At 47.0% G+C, this 18,205-nt stretch overlaps 1 long non-coding RNA gene across 1 annotated transcript; it reads left to right on the top strand.

Annotated features, from left to right (window-relative positions):
- Positions 1–11,940: 11,940 nt before the first annotated feature.
- Positions 11,941–13,943, top strand: LOC136020009 (uncharacterized). The gene is made up of 3 exons (XR_010615148.1): positions 11,941–11,997; positions 13,178–13,214; positions 13,900–13,943. It is a non-coding gene; the product is annotated as an uncharacterized LOC136020009 (long non-coding RNA).
- Positions 13,944–18,205: the final 4,262 nt, after the last annotated feature.

Below are 18,205 nucleotides of genomic sequence, written 5' to 3'. Positions count from 1 at the left end.
TGGGGAGCAGCCCTTTGCCTTATAAGCTAAATCTAATCTGTGGGTCACCCATCTGGTGGTCCGGGGGTATCCAAGGCAGGGATGGATGTGCAACAACCGGACCCTGAGGCTCAAAGCCCATCACTGACTGCCCCTGTGCTGTGATGATTTGCTTTGTGAGCATGGAGCCTGTCCATCAGCCTTCATGGAGCCTGTCCATCACTGGGGACCTCATTTCATGTTCACAGCCGTAGCTCTGAACAGTGAGATACGAATCTTGCTCACACTGTGCTGTAGGGGTCTGTTTTCTCTTCAGAAAGAAGTGAGGTGCTGTGCTTAGCAAGGGAAGGGTGGGGAAAGCTCCTGCCTCCTGCAATGGCGGCAGGATGTGACAGACGTGGCAATGGTTGACGATGCGCCCTTGGGCTCTGCATTAGAGCTTGTGCTCTGGGCTGTGTGGCGCTTAACTGGGCCCAGCCTCCTCCCCATGTGCCCAAACCATCCTCGGGAAGTGGAGGTCAGCAGGAGGCAGTGCAGAGGCTGAGCGCTGCCATAAAGGTGGAACCCCAGCCTGGTTTGGGTTGAAGGGACCTCAAAGCTCACCCAGCTCCAGCCCCTGCCACGGGCAGGGACCCCTTCCACTGGAGCAGCTTGCTCCAAGCCCCTGTGTCCAAGCTGGCCTTGAGCACTGCCAGGGATGGGGATGGATACAAACGACTGTGAAGCACTGGAGGGCAGTGAAGAGACAACCTTCGCGTCAGGGATGGCCCCTGCCTGTGCCTGGTTGAAGGATGTGCTTTGGAAATGGAGTTCAGACCAAAAGGCAAAGGTCTTGGGAGCCACCTGAGTGCAGCCACCTGAGTGCCACCGTTCCAGAGAGACGCGGCCGGGGACGGACGATGCTCTGCTCGCTAATCGCGGCTCAGGACACATAATCCTTACTTCACGCTTTTTCCCAGACAATCTCTTTCCACATAATCTTAATGATTCCTGCTGCAATAACAAATAGGCAGCCCTGAGAATAACTTCACACTTCATTGCTCGTGCCAAGAATCTCACCACTTGGCCCTTCTCTGGGTGTTTTCCCTCCAATCCATCTGCACAAACAGAAGCGGGCCAGTTCTGCGCCTCAGGAATGAGCAGATAAAAAGGCAATCATTTATTTTTCCACCAAAGCAAGAAGTATTTTATAGAATTTGCTCAAGTTTTTGTTTCAGGAAATTTCATCATGTCTCCAGGAAAGGAAAAAAGCAAAAAAAAAAAAAAAAAAAGCTCCTAATTGGCCTCAGATTTGTCTAAAACTCCCTTTTCATTTGTGTAATGTGAGGAGCTGCAGGTCAGCTCCAGGTCACTGCCGCCGGTGCTGCTTTAGTGCACCTCTGTGGATACCTCCTTTCTGCAGCAGCTTTTCCTTCAGGAGCAGCCCCAGCCTGCTGCCGTAGCAGCCTCTTGCCTTGGCAACCATTTGCATTCCTTTAGCATATGGAAATATTTGTTAAAACACATACCAGTGTTGGCTGCTGTCGCTGAAATTCGGCTTCAGAAGCGGGGCGAATGCGCCTGGGCTGCCCGAACGCTGTAAAAACCCCAGCAGCAACCCCTCTGCTCTGGACAGAAAGTTGCCATTTCCCATTACCTAGCCTTGAATCTTGCTATCAAAATAAGCCGCCGGTGGTTATCAGATGAATGATAATGTTTTGCTTGGGACAGATGTGGTTTTGCCACCCTCCCAAGACTTCCTGCTGCCCCGACGTGCTGGTTTACACAGCTTCAGCTGGTGAGTCCGGGCCAGCCTGGGCTTCGCTTGGTTTGTCTGCTCTACCTCAGCAGAGCCGCGGGCTCCAAACCCTTCAGCTCGGAAAGCATTGTGATGTGGTGCTGTGATGGGACACGGGGCGAGGGCTTTTAACTAAAACAGGGGAGATTCAGGCTGGGTTTAAGGAAAAAAATCTTTACCGTGAGGGTGGGAAAACCCTGGCACAGGCTGCCCAGAGAGGTGGTGGTGGATGCTCCATCCCTGCAGGCATTCCAGGCCAGGCTGGATGTGTTCTGAGCAACCTGATCTAGTTGAAGATGTCCCTGCTCACTGCAGGGGGTGGAACAGGATGAGCTTTGCAGGTCCCTTCCAACCCAAACCATTCTATGGTTCTATGATCTTGAAAATGGAGCAAGTGCTGACCCTGTGTGTGCTGTAGAAACATGGGGAGGGGGGGTTAAAACAGAACCGTGCACCTGAAGAACCGGAGTTTTTGGAGCAGATAAAGCCAGAAAGGGTGGGAGAAAGTAAACACTATCCCTGTTCACTGCTAAGGAGCTGTAGCGCAGAGGAAAAGAATGGTTTACATCTTGGATAACATCTGTAGCTGAATCAATGCAGCCAGTGCTGTCTACAGCAAGGCTGTCCTTTGGATGGGATCATCTTAGGCTGGACTTACTGGGTGTTTCAGCTGCATACTTGAAGCCAAGGGGATGCATTCTACATGTGCCCCATGCTGTGGCCAGCTGGTTTAGTCACTTCATGCTGCTGGGGTCAAAACCTTGCAAAAACTTGCAAATTCACAAACGAAAAGCCCAAATACCAGCAAAAATTGGAGGGGAGCCTGGGCAGGCACAGTGAGGGAGAAGATGCTGGTCCCATGCATAACACAGGCCTTCTGATAATGCTGAGGAAGGACAAGCTGGCTCTGGGAGAGATGGAGAAGCCCGGGCAGTGTGTTCCTTAGTCTGCACAGTAACAGCCACAGTGAATCTTCTCAAGCGTTGGAAAAGCTCTGGAAATACGGAGCAGCTCCCAGAGCACGGCACAGCAGCAGCTGGTTAGTGTCACCACTGCAGGCACTCACCAGCCACTGGACGAGAGGCTGGGGAAGGACCTCAGAAGGTGGTGATGCTCTGCCCGTTTAAGTACAAGCAGGACTTGGAAACAGACTGGTTGTGTTCCCGTGGGGGATTTTTGGGTTTTAGGCAAGCCTGTGGTTAAGCAGCACGTGAGGCTGGATCCAGCACAGAGGTATCTGAGTATTTATTCATGGCAAAAGGAGAGCCTGTGCTGCAGTTTGAATCTCCTTCTGGAGATGCACTGGTCCTCGCCTCCTCCCAGCTCGGATTCTGGCTCCCACCAGCAGCCCCTCTGGAAATGGGACAAAGGCGCCCGTTTGGGAGTGTGTGCGCTGTTCACCTTGAAAAAACAGCGTCTTTTCACTAGCAGCATCCTTACTGCTCTGTGAAAAGCTGCTGCGTGCCCATGGCCAGCGATGCCTCAGGAGAAAGCTGTTCTGGCCTGAAAGGCTCAAGAGAGGTTGAACTCTGCTTTGCTGAAGATCACATTTCGGCAAACGGAGAGGCCATAAATGCCTGCACTGGTTGCTTGACAGGGGTTGGAAAGAAAATTGGAACAAAGGGAGAAAAATCATCTATTCAGGGCAAGAGTAGCAACAAAAGCAATACCAGGTTCGGCCCTGCATGACCAGCAAGGCAAATAGAGATGCTGAAGGATAAATTCCCTTTCAAAGCCACACTTGTGGGCCTGGTTCACTGTGGAGAGGCACTGCAGCAGCAGGGTGAGTATAAGCAGAACTCATCTGCACCCTGTGATGAGCACGGTAATGCTGTCACATGTGAGCACACGCTGACTCATGTGCCCTCCTCATAGCACCTCGCGATGTGAAACTACTTTGGGAGATTTCAGTGAGCAGAACGTGCGCCTTCCAGACCCGAAGGAGCAGAGGAAGCATCCATCCTGCTTTATTTCTGTTCTGTTCTATTCTTGATCCTGTTACTGGGCAAGAAAATGGACACGATGCCCTCTTGAGTGTTCCTCTTGGTGTGTTTGCTGGGGTATGTGCAGCTGAAACCCCATAAACAAACTGGTTTTTTGCTCGTACTGTATTTGCCACCTCTGTACTGCCCCTTCTGCGTATTTACTTACCTGAGGTCTACTTACTCTGCATAATCCCTGGGGGAAATACTAAGCCTGTAGGTATTTGCATTAGAAATGTTGCATTTTAGATCTGATGGGGCCCCGTTTAACACAACCGCAGGATGTAAAGGTGTGAACTAAACGCCCTGCATTGCTCAGTGAGTGTTGTTGCAGTGACAAGTAATGCCATCAGCACAGCAGAGACCTGCCTGGGCTGGTGCTGCTTTGCTTGTTTTTCCCCCTTGTGGCTCCTTTGGATTCCCTGTGGTTGTTTTGGAGTGCACAGTTATTTTGCATGGATGCAAGAAGGAAAGCGAACACAGACACTGTATTTGGCTGTTTCACCTTAGAGCAGCCTCGTTTCTTGGGGAAGATGCCTCAGAGCAGACTTAGAGCAGAACTTCCCTACAGTTTTCTCTCTTCTGTGTTGTATTTTGCTTATTTTCCAGTTGCTGTTAATCTGGAATGTACCTGTCTTAATAATAGCGGGTTTGGGTTCTCCGTGTGCTTTGGTAGCTTTCTAAAGCCTTTTACTAAGTCTGGCATTGTCAGATTATTTCCTTGGCATGAACTCTGCCATGACACCATTTCAGACAGCAGGCAAAGCAGTGGGGCTCCAGCCATGGGAAAGAGCTCGAGCTGGGGCTGAGTTTCCAGCAGGATGAGGGCTGGAGCTCCCTCATTCCGAGCTGCGGGCTCTGGTTCAGTTCAGATACTCATCTGCTTGCTCATGACTTCACATGAATCATTTCACTCGGCCTCAACAGGACCTTGATCTTGCGCAGGGGCCCTTATTCCACAACCACATACAAAGGAAAACGTCGTAGCTATTATTCCAGGGCTTAAGTTCTCTCTCTCACGACCAGACACATGGCCTAATATCTGCTGGCAAGCTGGGAATACAAAATGAAACACCATTATATATGATCTATTTACAGCTGTATATGTGCTGGTGCTGATCCATCTGTGTTTCAGGCTATGTGCCATTTGGGGTATAGTGGGAGAGAAGCCCACTTAGAAAGCAAACTTGCAGAGCAGTGTGTTTCTATTGGTATCATGGATAAGATCTTTTGCCCCCAAGGTCTCATTTTCTCCTGTATCTGATGAGCACTGTGAGACAACAGCAAGCCTGAAGCCAGGTTATTAGCTTTGAATGCTCAGTTCCATCAGAGTTGAGCCCTCATGTAGGGACCCAGTTGGCTGCGGGGGTTTCAAAGGGGCTCTGTATCTCTGGTATCACAAGCTTTAGAAAACCTGAGCTGTGCACGGGGCTGAACCTCAGCAAAGCTTTCGGAAGTCGTGCCCCAGCTGTGGCTGCTGAGAGGTCTGAACCCTGCATGGTGGCAAAGCCAAGTGTCCTTCCAGGGAGCATGAGCCCCTCGCACCAGCTGGTTTTCTGGTGAGCCTATTGCGGTTTGCTTGCACCTCCTGCTTCATCCGCGCCACGTTTTGCCATATTAAGCAAATAACAGAACTGGTCAAGATGCCAGTAACAAATTCCGTATTTTTTGTGTTGATGAGTTTCCTGCAAATCCCCATTTCTGAGAGTCTCTTAGTCAGAGCTGGCTGAACCCTGCTTGCAAACGTACTGCAGCTTGCAGAGTGTCAGTGAGTTATTTGCCGTGACCAGCCTTTGGCTATTTACTGTGAGCTCTGCAGCGTGAGTGATTAATCATGTGCGCTGGGTGCTTGTGTGTTGTTTTGCTTCTTCACTGCATGTCCAGATAACTGAAACAAGAGGAGTGAAATGAGGAAATTCAAGTTGCCACATGAAGACTTCCAGCGTGACTGCTAGAGCCAGCACACATTCATGTGAGGGCTGGCGAGACTTTCACTTCTTCCACTGCCTCTGTGACATTTTGGCAATTCCTGAGCCCATTGCTGAGCTTTTAACTTGTCCCATGTGACAAAACCCAAATATGCTGGGCCATGCTCCTTCTCAGTTACTGCAGCAATACAACAGGCATCCAGATGATACTCCTCCCTAAGGAAAAGCAACATTATTTTTGTGCAGGAACCTCATGGCCTGGATATGTGTCCTTTTTGCTCAGCCAGCACTGCGTTGTGGTGGGAGAAGAGCATCAGCATCCACGCGAACAAGGAGGCCATCAGAGCTCAAGGTCAATGAGGACATGGTGCTAAGGCAAGTTTCATCTCAGCTTGTTCTGAGAAGCCAAACCAGTGGCTTTAGTTCTCCATCTGTGAGGAGGGTTCAGCACAAATCCGGCCTCATTCCCAATAATAAAATCCCCAGTGGCAGCAGGATCACGCTGCTTAGGAAGCGTATGTGGTGGTATATGGGCTGACAGCATGAGGACTCTCCTGCTTGTCCCAGTCACATACAGGCTGGTGCCTGCTCTGCCTTGGCTCAGTTTGAGTGAGCACAGTGGCTTGTCAAACAGGAAGATGTGGGCACTAGGTAGGGACTACTCTGAACACAAATGTTACTTGTGCATACCATATGAAAACTACTGATTAAAGGCACGTGTGCAGTGTCCTCAAGCCCATAGCTGGGTAAAACTGGCAGGCATATACAGCTGAAGTTGCTATTGCTCTCTTTGGATTTATATTCCCTATATGATCAGGTTGTATTACCAATGTGTATAACTGTTCATCACCTAGCTCCTTCCTAGCAGCATCACAGAACCTATGGTTGTAAATAGTGGGTAAGCACCTTCATAAAAGAACTGAATCTGTTCCAATGCACACCCTCCAGCTTTGCCCGGGGATAAAGATTCCCTGCCTCCTGGAGGAGATGGGGGCGGTTGTCTTCCTTTTAAACTCATAGGCAAAGATACTGAAAAATGCCACATGATTTTGGAAACCACAGTGGTTGAAGATTACTGTAGAGGCACTGTTAAACTATTTCGCAAGCCAAGGTATTGCACTGCAAGCAACTCAGATCATAATCCAACATCAGAATGTTTCAAATGATAAGTTGTTTTTGACATTTCACTTACGATATCTTCTATTACCTTCTTATACTTTCATTCACAGAATAAAGACCTCTGATCCTGGGCAGCTGGTACAAAAGAGAAGACAGAAAGAGACAGCCAGTGCTTTGGCAAGCCAGGAACCCATATGCAAGGCAAAGAGAGAGTAGGATAAGGAGCAGAGAAGCTGGCACACTCAAGTTCATTTAATTGCCCTAGTACATTCAATTTACACCCGGACCTTTGACCACATTTGTAATCTAGGTTGGTCTGTTGCACACTGTCATTGCACAGTTGTTATTGCATGGGTGCTGATTTTACGCTTTCTTCTTTCTAACATTTGTAATGCTCTGTCTTGACTTTTGAATGGTCAGGAAGATTTGGACTACTTGTCTGGGGTTTTTTTCCTTGATAGGGAGGAAGAGTGGAGCCTATTTTCAAAATCTCTCTTATTCATAAGTTATTTACACCCTTGGACAGGATTTGGATGGCAAAGCTGACGCTAATAGCAGGTGCAGATCTATTTTGAGAGCTACAGCAAGATCAGCACTGTCTCTCAGCATCTCCAGCCAACATCAGTTGATTCTCTGCCCAAAGCATCCCATGACACTGCGATTCGGAGCCCTAACTCTTCCGCAGCACAAAAAGGGGCCCCACTGCAGAGAACATGAGCTTGGCACGCCACTTGGAAATGATTTCTCTCCCATGTATCCAGCCACCTGGCTCTGCTGTCGATGAAGTAGGTTGTTCTTTTAGCTTGTTTTTGGTGCCAATCCAAGTGGGGTCGTTTGGCTGACAAGGGGAATGAAGGGGTCCATGTCTGCTTATTGCACTTGAAAGGAGTGGCTGGTGTTATGGCAGGCCAGGCACATTTGTCCTCACCAGTGAAGGCACTCACTCACTTGTAAAGAGCATGCCAGTGCAGATAACACACCCAAGTGTCCTGTCCCTGTAGCACGCCTCTTTGGGAGCTTTCAAATAAAGCTGCCTTCCAAAGGAAGCAGAAAGTCTTAGATTCCTCTTCAAAATGAAATAGAACTTCACAGCTTACTGATACCTTTTTGTCTAGTACTGCTCCAGTGTGTTATCATGTTGGCTTTTGCACATCCATTGCCATTGTTAGCTCTGACGCCATCAAGAACGTTAAGTCCTTCTTTTGGGAAATGGAACTTCTTTGTTAACTTGCTTTCTCCCTTTTGGCTTGGCTGTGAAATGGTATCAGAAAATCACACACACAAATAAGTTCTTTCAAAAAATCATTTGTTGCCTGAAGTAAGGAGTTCAGTGGCATCGCTGCTGGAATGGAAGAGGCAGAGAGCTGCGAAAATACACTGTGACTATTTTAAGCAGCTAGTGAAATGTGAATGTTTACCGGGATGAACCATTTTACAGTGCTTTAGTTTCTCCAGTCTGGCCCCAAAGACAACCAGAAATTGAGCAAAATATGAAATTATTAATGTATTCTCTGGGTAAGTATAAAGAATAAAATTGGCAAGATGAAATCTGGCACCTCCAAGGCATATATTCTATCCCTTGTCTAATTCCAATTATTTCTATTAAGCAAGTTCCTTATTTTGGGGATTGCACAACTTTCGTCGTGTTGCATGCAATTACCTTTTACTGCCTGGACAAACTGTCAGAGCATTAACCTGAGATTTTCCATGTAATGTTCCAGATGCACGTCCACCTTGAAAGGCCCATAATACAGCTTATTTATAGCTGCATAAAAAACAATGCCTCCAAATAGAAGTCAAAGTTCAGAGGGATTGGCTAGTACAGCATTTTAAAGCCTAGTTCTCAGCAGGTTACAGGGCTGGAGGGAGGCCATGATAGGATATTGAAATGTTTTTCTTTTTTAGACTTGGCAATAAATTCCTTGACATCCTGTTATCATTTTATGAGCTGGTTGAGACTGTCGTATTCCATTAGCTCCTGACAAGCCTCCACGCAGGGAGGAGCACAAGCCCGTGTCTGTTGGTCACCTATGTGAAATGCCGGAGATAAGCAAGTAGGGTTTTGACTCATCTGCTCTGTAGAAAGACATAATGAAAGCACCTACCAACTGGCCACCTGGTGGGGCATTTTAGTGCCACAGGGGGTTAGATCAGATGTTTGGAAAGCTTGGTCTGAATGTTGCCACTGCCAGTTAGCACATGGAAACAGTTGTGGAAGCCAAAACCAAAGCAGTGAATATGTGAGCAGGAGCTTGCTGCCCAGGGTACCTCAGCTGTCTCACGGGTGGACTCCAATCACTTGATATTGCAGCCCATGGTTGATCTGCAAACAGACCCATTGCAATATCTCACCTGTTTGGACTGATCCTGCATCTGCTTGGTTGTAAAAGCATTAGCAGTCAACCTCCCGTGCCGTCTCTGAGTGTTTTACGTGCTGCTTCCCTTCACGCAAAGTAAGCAAGTAAATGGGCTGCGGAGACTTTTCTATGTGGTAGTTGTATGCATAACAAAAATGCAAATACAACCTGTCTGTTTCTTTTTCCCAATGAACTGCAAAACCAACACACACAAATACGTTTATATGAGCAGGCCAGAAAAACAGCTGGTTCATCAAATAAAAAGGGGCACGCTTGGCTCTGCTAGGCCAAGTGTTCAGCTGCATCCCATGTATTTATAAAGTGAGAAAGTAGAGCATATTTGAAAATGCAGGTGGATAAATATTTCTGCCAGACCTGCTGGAGTATTTGAAGTCTCCCTCAAGCCGCTGCTCTGACTCACCACTTTCCAGGATGATGGGAATGCTGCCTGTGGGCAGCAGCTCTCCAGATCCTGGAGACAACCTCAGCCATAGCCATGAGGCAGCATGGCCTGAAGGGGGCTTTGCTTGGGGAGCCCTGCAGGACACCCCTAGGTCTGCCCTCATCCTGGAGCATGATGGATGTGGGGCCAAGTGACGGCTGGGTGGGAGCTTCATCGAGATTGACTCTGCAGAGCTTGGGGCAGATGTGGAGCTGATCGCTTGTTTCCTTGGCCTCTCATCCACGGAAGAAGGCTGCAGCTTAACTGCCAACACGGAAAAACTGTCTCAGTTTAAGCCTGAACTTCAAAGACAGTCATTATATTTAATGTTACAAGCCCCCTAATAATCCTGAGGAGGGAAAGCAGAGCAACAACGCTGGCACATGGACACAAACTGCTGACGCAGTGCAAATATTATATTAGATACTTCCCAGCTATGACTTCCTCTGGGGTGCTGTCACTGCTGCACATGGAAAAGTAAATCCTTTCATAATAAAACACATGAAGATATACACACATACACGCATGCGCAAGCACACACCTGCACGGCCAGAACCCAGCAGTTGCAGAACGCAGGCTTCCTCAGCAAAGCCCATGTAAGTTCTCTGTCCTTATAGAGCAAACCTGTGGTTTACCTAAGGCACAGTCAGCCAACACAGGCTAACGTACAAAGTAAGTTTTCCAGTATTTCATCTCCTTTTCAGTATTCAGCTAGAGTGTGCACCACTAAACAAGATTATTTATAGCTTTTTCTCAGTTACAGCCCTTTTTTGTTAAATGGGCCTTCTATGTGGAAAGTTTGACCAAGTAATGAAGAACTTCAGAGCCAAAGTGACAGAAAGAAGTATCAGATCTGTGCTAGAAATTAAAATCCTGGTGATGCTTAATAGCCTGAACCGCCAGGGCCGGGGGAGCACTGTCACACAAGCAGAATTGACTTTGTCTTTGAAGAACATCCGACAATTTTTGTGCCCAACTAAATTTTGCGTAGAGGAAGAATGAGACAGCACAAGCTGGTTGTAATATTCCTGCTATTCTACAGTTAAAAACCATTTTCAGCTGCAAAACTGGTGATGAACATTCATGCCAGCACTAGAAGCGTTACATCGACCAAGCTTTGGTGTGAGTTTTACTTCTGGAGCCCCGTGAGCAATGCCTGCCTCTGCCAGTTTGGTGATTGCACTACCTTAATCCTGCTACTGAAAGGCCAGTCTTGGCCTTTTCTGGTATTCCTGAGTGTAAAATGAAGCATTGCAAGTACGCGGATGTGTCCCGGCTGAAAGCCTGAGAAGGATCTTCAGCTTTGAGCAAAAATAATGTTGAAGACATGATCAGGCTTTATGGAAAACTATGGCACAACTCCTGCTTCTTTCAGAAGGAGCTGGGCTGTGCCCATGGCATTTAGGCTATACAGTCTGTAAATTGCTCTAAATCAGACTGAACACTGATTCAGAGACTTGAAAACATTGTTTCTTTAGTTGGTGGTGCAGGAGCTCCCTAGTGAGAACAAAATTCAGCTGGGATAAAGGAAGCCAGGAATTTTACCTTGTTATAAATGTGAGCTAAGGAAAACACCCCTGACTGTTACACAATTCGAATTGCCTATCTTAGTGTTTATTTTCATTACTATTAGAACTTTCTAATTTTGGTAAACTCCATAGAAGAGCTCATCCAACTTCACTGACTCTCAACAATGGCAAAATAATGCCGACATGGACCTGTTCCCGTAAGTCCTGCCAGTTGTGCCTCTCCCTCGCTCATCATGACGCTGATGAAAGCCACTAGATGTCACTGCTATATTGCACTAATAAAGTTACAATAATATTTTTCTGGCAATAAATGTCCTGACTCATAAGGAAGCTGGGTTATAAAAGCCGTGGATAGTTTGGATTCCTTCCAGTTCAAAAACAAAACAAACCCTTTTTTTTTTTCTTTTTTTTACTAAAAATATTGGACCCAAGTTCAAAACAGTCGTTTAACAAATAACGTTGAGTTGTATTTTAAAAGCAAAAAGACTTTGAAGTTAATACCAAGTAAAGAAACATGGTCTGTGGCTCTGTGGACTGAGCTGATGGGAAAAAATTGTATCTGAAGGTCTACAGTGCTAAAGACGAGGCTTGACTAAATGCAGGGTTGGGGCCGTTCAGGAATACTCATATTCTCTTGCTCAACCAGAAAGTGAGGCAAAAGGCCAGTGAAATAATAGTAATAGCGGTAATAATATTGTATATTTATATGGTGCCTTTCATCTCCCAGGTTTCCCCACTGCAGTGTCTAGCTGACGGCGGATACAATAATCACTTCACTCAGCACCACGCAGGAACCACCCTTGGCAAGGCCATGGCGGCTGTCAAGCAGCACATCAGGAATTGCTCCTCCAGTTCAACACATCATGAGGGCATTTGTGCAGCAGGTAAAGTGTATTTTAATGGGCCAGCTCTGTATTTGCTTGTATTGCTGGGGCTAATTCCAGCCCTCTCATACCTGGGATGGTGTTTTGGCTTTTTGTGTGTTTGAAGACTCTGGTTATTGAAGAATTGGCAGGTGAGCTCAGCTTTTTAACCTTGCCTGGGAAGAAATTTAATGTGTCTCAAATGGCCACCTGGTTATCCATTCCTGTTACCTAGGTGAACACTTACATTTTTCTTTTGACGTCATCTAGGCAAGAACCAGCCAGATCTGACTTACGCTGCTGCAGCTAATGAACGTGCTGAATTCTTGGCAGCAGAAGATGAAGAGAATGTCTTAAATTCTCGTAAGAAAATGCTCACCTGAGGTAGGGCCTGCTTCCTCTGTCGAGGGAAGCTCTTCTTTTGAGACTGAGCTGAGCTCTTAGGCAGAAGCTCTTCCCTGTGAGGGTGCTGAGGCGCTGGCACAGGGTGCCCAGAGAAGCTGTGGCTGCCCCATCCCTGGCAGTGCTCAAGGCCAGGTTGGACACAGGGGCTTGGAGCAAGCTGCTCCAGTGGAAGGGGTCCCTGCCCGCGGCAGGGGTTGGAACTGGGTGAGCTTTAGGGTCCCTTCCAACCCAAGGCAGTCTGGGATTCTATGAAAATGCAAGGTTCCTTTGAGATGGGACGGGAGGGGAGGAGAGGGAGGTGAAACCTCTGCCTTTTGCCTACCAGTAAGTGGTCTGGACACCTTCACACGTTTTGGAATGGATGTGAGGCTATGAAGGGGGCAGCCATTTCTGGCAGGGCAAGAGCCTCTCTCCACCCATTCTTGATGTTTTCTGATCACAGTAGAATTAGCTGAAGTTAATGGTAATTTACAGAGGAGCACTTTACACTGAGGGACTCAGCACAGCTGCAGCCTGGAGTGGAGCCCCAGTCCATGTGCCTGGGTGTGTCATGCTGCACAACATAAGGAGCTCTCATGGGCTTTTTGCTCACAGTAAACAGTGCTGGTCTGCGTGTCCTTTGCCCCAAAAGGTGGGGAAGAAGCCTTCTGTACTGCGGAGTACTCATGATCACTGAGGGAAAGCAATGAGGTTCCCTCTCAGGACTTGAGTAGTTTTAGTCTGTGTTCTCTGTGTAACGTGGGTGGGCTACAGTGTAAAATGAGTGTAAACCATGCCCTGGCTTTTGTCCACACAGGAGGAGCCAGTTAACTGATCTGGAACTAGCATCAAAGGTAGGTGAGATGTTTTTTGAAGTGGTTGGAGGTGACCTGGCCACAGTGCCTGAGAAAAAGCCCACTACGCATCAGCTTTGCAGGAAAAGTGCTTACTGGGTGCCTGGCTCTTCCCCAGTGATGTCTGTTGTATAATGTGAGTTAGGATAGCTGAAATGGATAAATCTATGGTTTGGGAAGCACTTTGGGACTAATGGTGCTGTATCAATGGAGGCATCCATTAAATACCTGGTATCCAGCATAAAACTAATCCAAAGACATATACTGTAACTGTAACTGGAGGAAAAGCTAACCAGCCTCTCTCCTGATGGGTAATGCTATAGAGTTTGTATGTTCTAGGTCTAGGTAAACTCCCAGATGGAGAAGGAATGAGACAGAGAAACAAGGCAAAGGCAGGAATAACTCACTTCCCTGGCTCAGGTTACTGACAGAGGCATGAAAGCCTCAGCCTGTAGTATAAATTATAACCTATCAACTCAACCAGAGTCATAATAAGAAAGGAGGAATCAGATGAGTAAGGCAATAGGGGAAAAGCAAATACTGTGAGTAATGGCAACAAGAGGTTAGTTCCCTAGAAGTTGTCTAACCACATTAGATAGCACAACTTAGTGCCTGAGTCTGGGCCCAGTGTCTAGAGAATAAATCAAATGGGTTTTCTGTTGTTGATAAAACATTTTCTCCACAGCAGATGGATTTAATATTTCCTGGATCCATACTGTTCAAGACTTGGAGTGGGGATCCTTTTCCAGGGTTGCATTATTGATGGCTTCGTTTCCAAGGGATGCAAACTCAGAATTCTCCTAGGACTTGTTGCTATAAACTGTTCAGTGAGGATTTTTGTCTCTCTCTTCTTCATTTCCTCCCTCTGTTGACTGAAGTGTTTGCTCCTGATCCACTTTGCTTCTCCAGGACCAGTTAATTCCTCCCACTCTCACTTGTACTGCTTCTCTCCCCTGCTCCTCCTTCACTGCCACTTCCACACCTCTCAGCTGTCTAGCCTAGATTGGGGCGATGTTCTCTCAGCTGAATGGCAAAGCTGAAGTGCACTGCCATCTCCTATGACACAGGTTATTATTATTCCTTTAAAGTAACCTTCAAGGGTATTCTTCTGAAAGGTACCATAGAATCAACCAGGTTGGAAAAGATCTTCAAGATCATCAAGTCCAACGCTTCCCCAGCACTGCCAAGGCCATCACTAACCTATGTCACTGAGGGCCTTGTCTACACAGTTTGTGAACACTTGCAGGGATGGTGACTGCAGCCCTGCCCTGGGCAGCCTGTTCCAATGCCTGAGCACCCTTTGGGGAAGGAATTATAGAATCATAGAATATTTAGGGTTGGAAAGGACCTCAAGATCATCCAGTTCCAACCCCCCTGCCATGGACAGGGACACCTCACACTAAACCATCCCACACAAGGCCTCATCCAACCTGGCCTTGAACACCGCCAGGGATGGAGCACTCACAACCTCCCTGGGCAACCCATTCCACTGCCTCACCACCCTAACAGGAAAGAATTTCCTCCTTATATCCAGTCTAAACTTCCCCTGTTTAAGTTTTAACCCGTTACCCCTTGTCCTGTCACTACAGTCCCTAGTGAAGAGTCCCTCCCCAGCATCCCTATAGGCCCCCTTCAGGTACTGGAAGGCTGCTCTGAGGTCCCCACGCAGCCTTCTCTTCTCCAGGCTGAACAGCCCCAACTTCCTCAGCCTGTCTTCATACGGGAGGTGCTCCAGCCCCTGATCATCCTCGTGGCCTCCTCTGGACTTGTTGCAGCAGTTCCATGTCCTTTTTATGTTGAGGACACCAGAACTGCACACAATGCTCCAGGTGAGGTCTCACAAGAGCAGTTTGAGGGGCAGGATCACCTCCTTCGCCCTGCTGGTCACGCTCCTTTTGATGCAGCCCAGGATACGGTTGGTTTCTGTGCTGCGAGCGCACACTGCAGCCGGCTCATGTTCATTTTCTCATCGACCAGCACCCCCAAGTCCTTCTCTGCAGGGCTGCTCTGAATCTCTTCTTTGCCCAATCTGTAGCTGTGCCTGGGATTGCTCTGACCCAGGTGTAGGACCCTGCACTTGTCGTGGTTGAACTTCATGAGGTTGGCATCAGCCCACCTCACAAGCGTGTCAAGGTCCCTCTGGATGGCATCCCTTCCCTCCAGCGTATCAACCGGACCACACAGCTTGGTGTCATTGGCAAACTTGCTGAGGGCGCACTCAATCCCACTGCCCATGTCAGCGATGAAGATGTCAAACAAGACCAGTCCCAACACCGATCTCTGAGGGACACCATTCGTTACCAGTCCCCAGCCGGATATTGAGCCATTGACCACAGCTCTTTGTGTGCGGCCATCCAGCCAGTTCTTTATCCACCGAGTGGTCCACCCATCAAATTGATATCTCTCCAATTTAGAGACAAGGATGTGGTGTGGGACAGTGTCAAACACTTTCCTCAGCTCCATCTAAACCTGCCCTGGTGCAGCTTGAGGCCATTTCCTCTTGTCCCATCCCTTGTTCCTTGGGAGCAGAGCCCAGCCCCTCCTGGCTCCATCCTCCTGTCAGGCAGTTGTAGAGAGTGATAAGGTCCCCCCTGAGCCTTCTCTTCTCCAGATTAAACCCCAACAGGTCCCTCAGCTGTTCCTCGTCAGACTTGTGCACCCTTGACCAGCTTTGTTGTCCTCTTCTCAACCAGTATCTCAATGTCTCTCTTGTAGTGAGGGACCCAGAACTGAACAGGATTTGAGCTGCGGCCTCACCAGTGCCCAATACAGGAGGATGATCACTGCCCGGGTGCTGCTGGCCACACTAGTGCTGATACAGGCCAGGATGCTACTGGCCTTCTTGGTTGCCCAGGCACAACGTGCTCATGTTCAGCTCCATCAATCAGCACCTTTTCCATTGAGCAGCTTTCCAGCCACTCTCCCCTTAGTCTTGCGTGGGGTTGTTGTGGCTCAAGTGCGGGACCCAGCACTTTGCCTTGTTGAACCTCGTATCACTGGCCGCAGCCCTTCGATCCAGCCTGTACTTCCCAAAATAAGATTCTTTTAACTAGGTTCTGTGTATAAATACATCCAGCTGCCACAAGACAATGTAAATTCATAGTTAGCAAGTGGTATGAAACAGTACATTGCCAGCTTCTTCAGTTGTGTTGTGTGATCTGACCAGGCCTCTTGAATGGAAGAGCTGTAATGCATCCGGGCTAACCCACCACCAAAATGCTTCTTCACGCACACATTTTTATTCTGCCATACCTTATCTTTCAGCTTTGTCACATGATACTGGATTGGCAACATACTCGAGCCACAAAACCTTCCAGTCCCCTAAATACCTTGTGAGGAGCTCTCCTGTACTGTCAGGCTGTCAATTTGGTTTTCTTGCTGACAAGTTTAGTTTGATTGTCTGGGTCAAAGAAAGTTGTTTGGCAAGTCTGGGTGGAGATGTATAGTAGACCAGCCACTAATGAACTCTAGCAGTATACATACATATATACATATTTGTCATCAAATAGGCAATAGTTGCTGTAGGACATATACTACCCCCTCCTGAGGCAAAGTTTTGATTATATTATTTTCATTAAAAAATTTATATGATTAAAAATCAAGATTTCCTATCCTGCTTTTTGCTGTCCTTCACCTATATGAAGGGGGTCACTGCAACATTACTTGAGTTAACAGAAAAATTTAGCTGTTAGTGACTAGAGGTTTGTTGGGTTTATTTTTTTCCCTTTCTCTTTTTAACTAATTCAGTAGGAGTAGCTGAATTTAATTTCTTACTCAGCCTGTAAATCCTTCCTCTTTGTCTGTCTCTAGCCCATATCCTCTTACTTCAGCACTTCCTGCAAGGTATATGTGCTGCTCACAAGACAGTATTATTCCACAATGACTAAGTTGTCCTGAAGTGTGTTATGGTTTAATAACAACAGGAATTAGGTTTGCTGCTACCAAAACTATTTTATTATGACACATCCAGAGACATAAAACCCTCTTGTGCAATAATAAGGGGAAAAAGCTCTTTCCATCCACTTGCACAGAAGAAGCCTCAAGAGATTAGTGCTATAATAAGAAGAAAACAAACATGATTCAGGTTAGAAAAATGTAGCTAATATGTCTAAAGGAAACTGCAAGTACTTAATCAGACAGAGGGATTTTGGAAGCAGTATTATTGGACATGACCCGTGAGTTATAGGGAGACAACAGATCAGGTATTAAATAGATACTTATGCCTTTTGTTATGATGTTACTAGCATCATGGGATTTGGGATGTTGTGTTCAGTTGTGTGTGTCCCAGTTGGACGGAATATATCAGTGAGTTGGTGGGGATGAAGTAGCCATGAAAATAATCAGGTGAGGGAGACAAAAAACAGGGGGGAAATAATTAAAAGTGAAGCAAGTATTTGGAGTGTGACTAAGTGATGGCACAAGGAAGGGACAAGGAGTTTAAATACATGAAAGCTCTAAGTGGGAAGAGGAATCACATAATGAAACACATGAGATGGGATCTCAAGGGAAAGAGGAAGGAAAATTTTAGGTCGACTAGCAAGAGAGAACTGTGCAACCTACTAAGACTCATAACAGCTAAGCCAGCCTTTCATTTTATTTAAAGTAAATTCATGAAAGTAATAGGAAATACCAGACTAAACAACTTGAATGTGAAGAAGGGCTAGGAAGGGAAAAATGAGGTCGGTCTTTTGCATCTCTAATTTTAAGTCTGATTCAGTCTCATCTCACTAATGTACTTTGGGGTTATCTTGTCTAAACCTGAGTGGATCAAGTGGTTGGGTCAAGTGAGGCTTATCTGAGTTCTCTCACAGAAGTGTTGTGAACTTTTTAATTGGGGCAGATAAGGGGTTGTTGCCTCTCAAAAGCTTCCTTTTCATTCAGAAGTTTGAAACAGAAGGTATAACCTCCTCTCCTCATCAGTCTTTCCAGTCTTAGGCAACTAAGAGCTCAGGGCTACTGCTGATACTTGAGTTACCATATTTAGTTAACCA

This window comes from Lathamus discolor, chromosome 10 (assembly GCF_037157495.1).
Source record: "Lathamus discolor isolate bLatDis1 chromosome 10, bLatDis1.hap1, whole genome shotgun sequence".
Taxonomy (NCBI): domain Eukaryota; kingdom Metazoa; phylum Chordata; class Aves; order Psittaciformes; family Psittacidae; genus Lathamus; species Lathamus discolor.
Note: the sequence above shows the minus strand (reverse complement) of the source record. Positions and strands in the feature narration are given on the sequence as shown.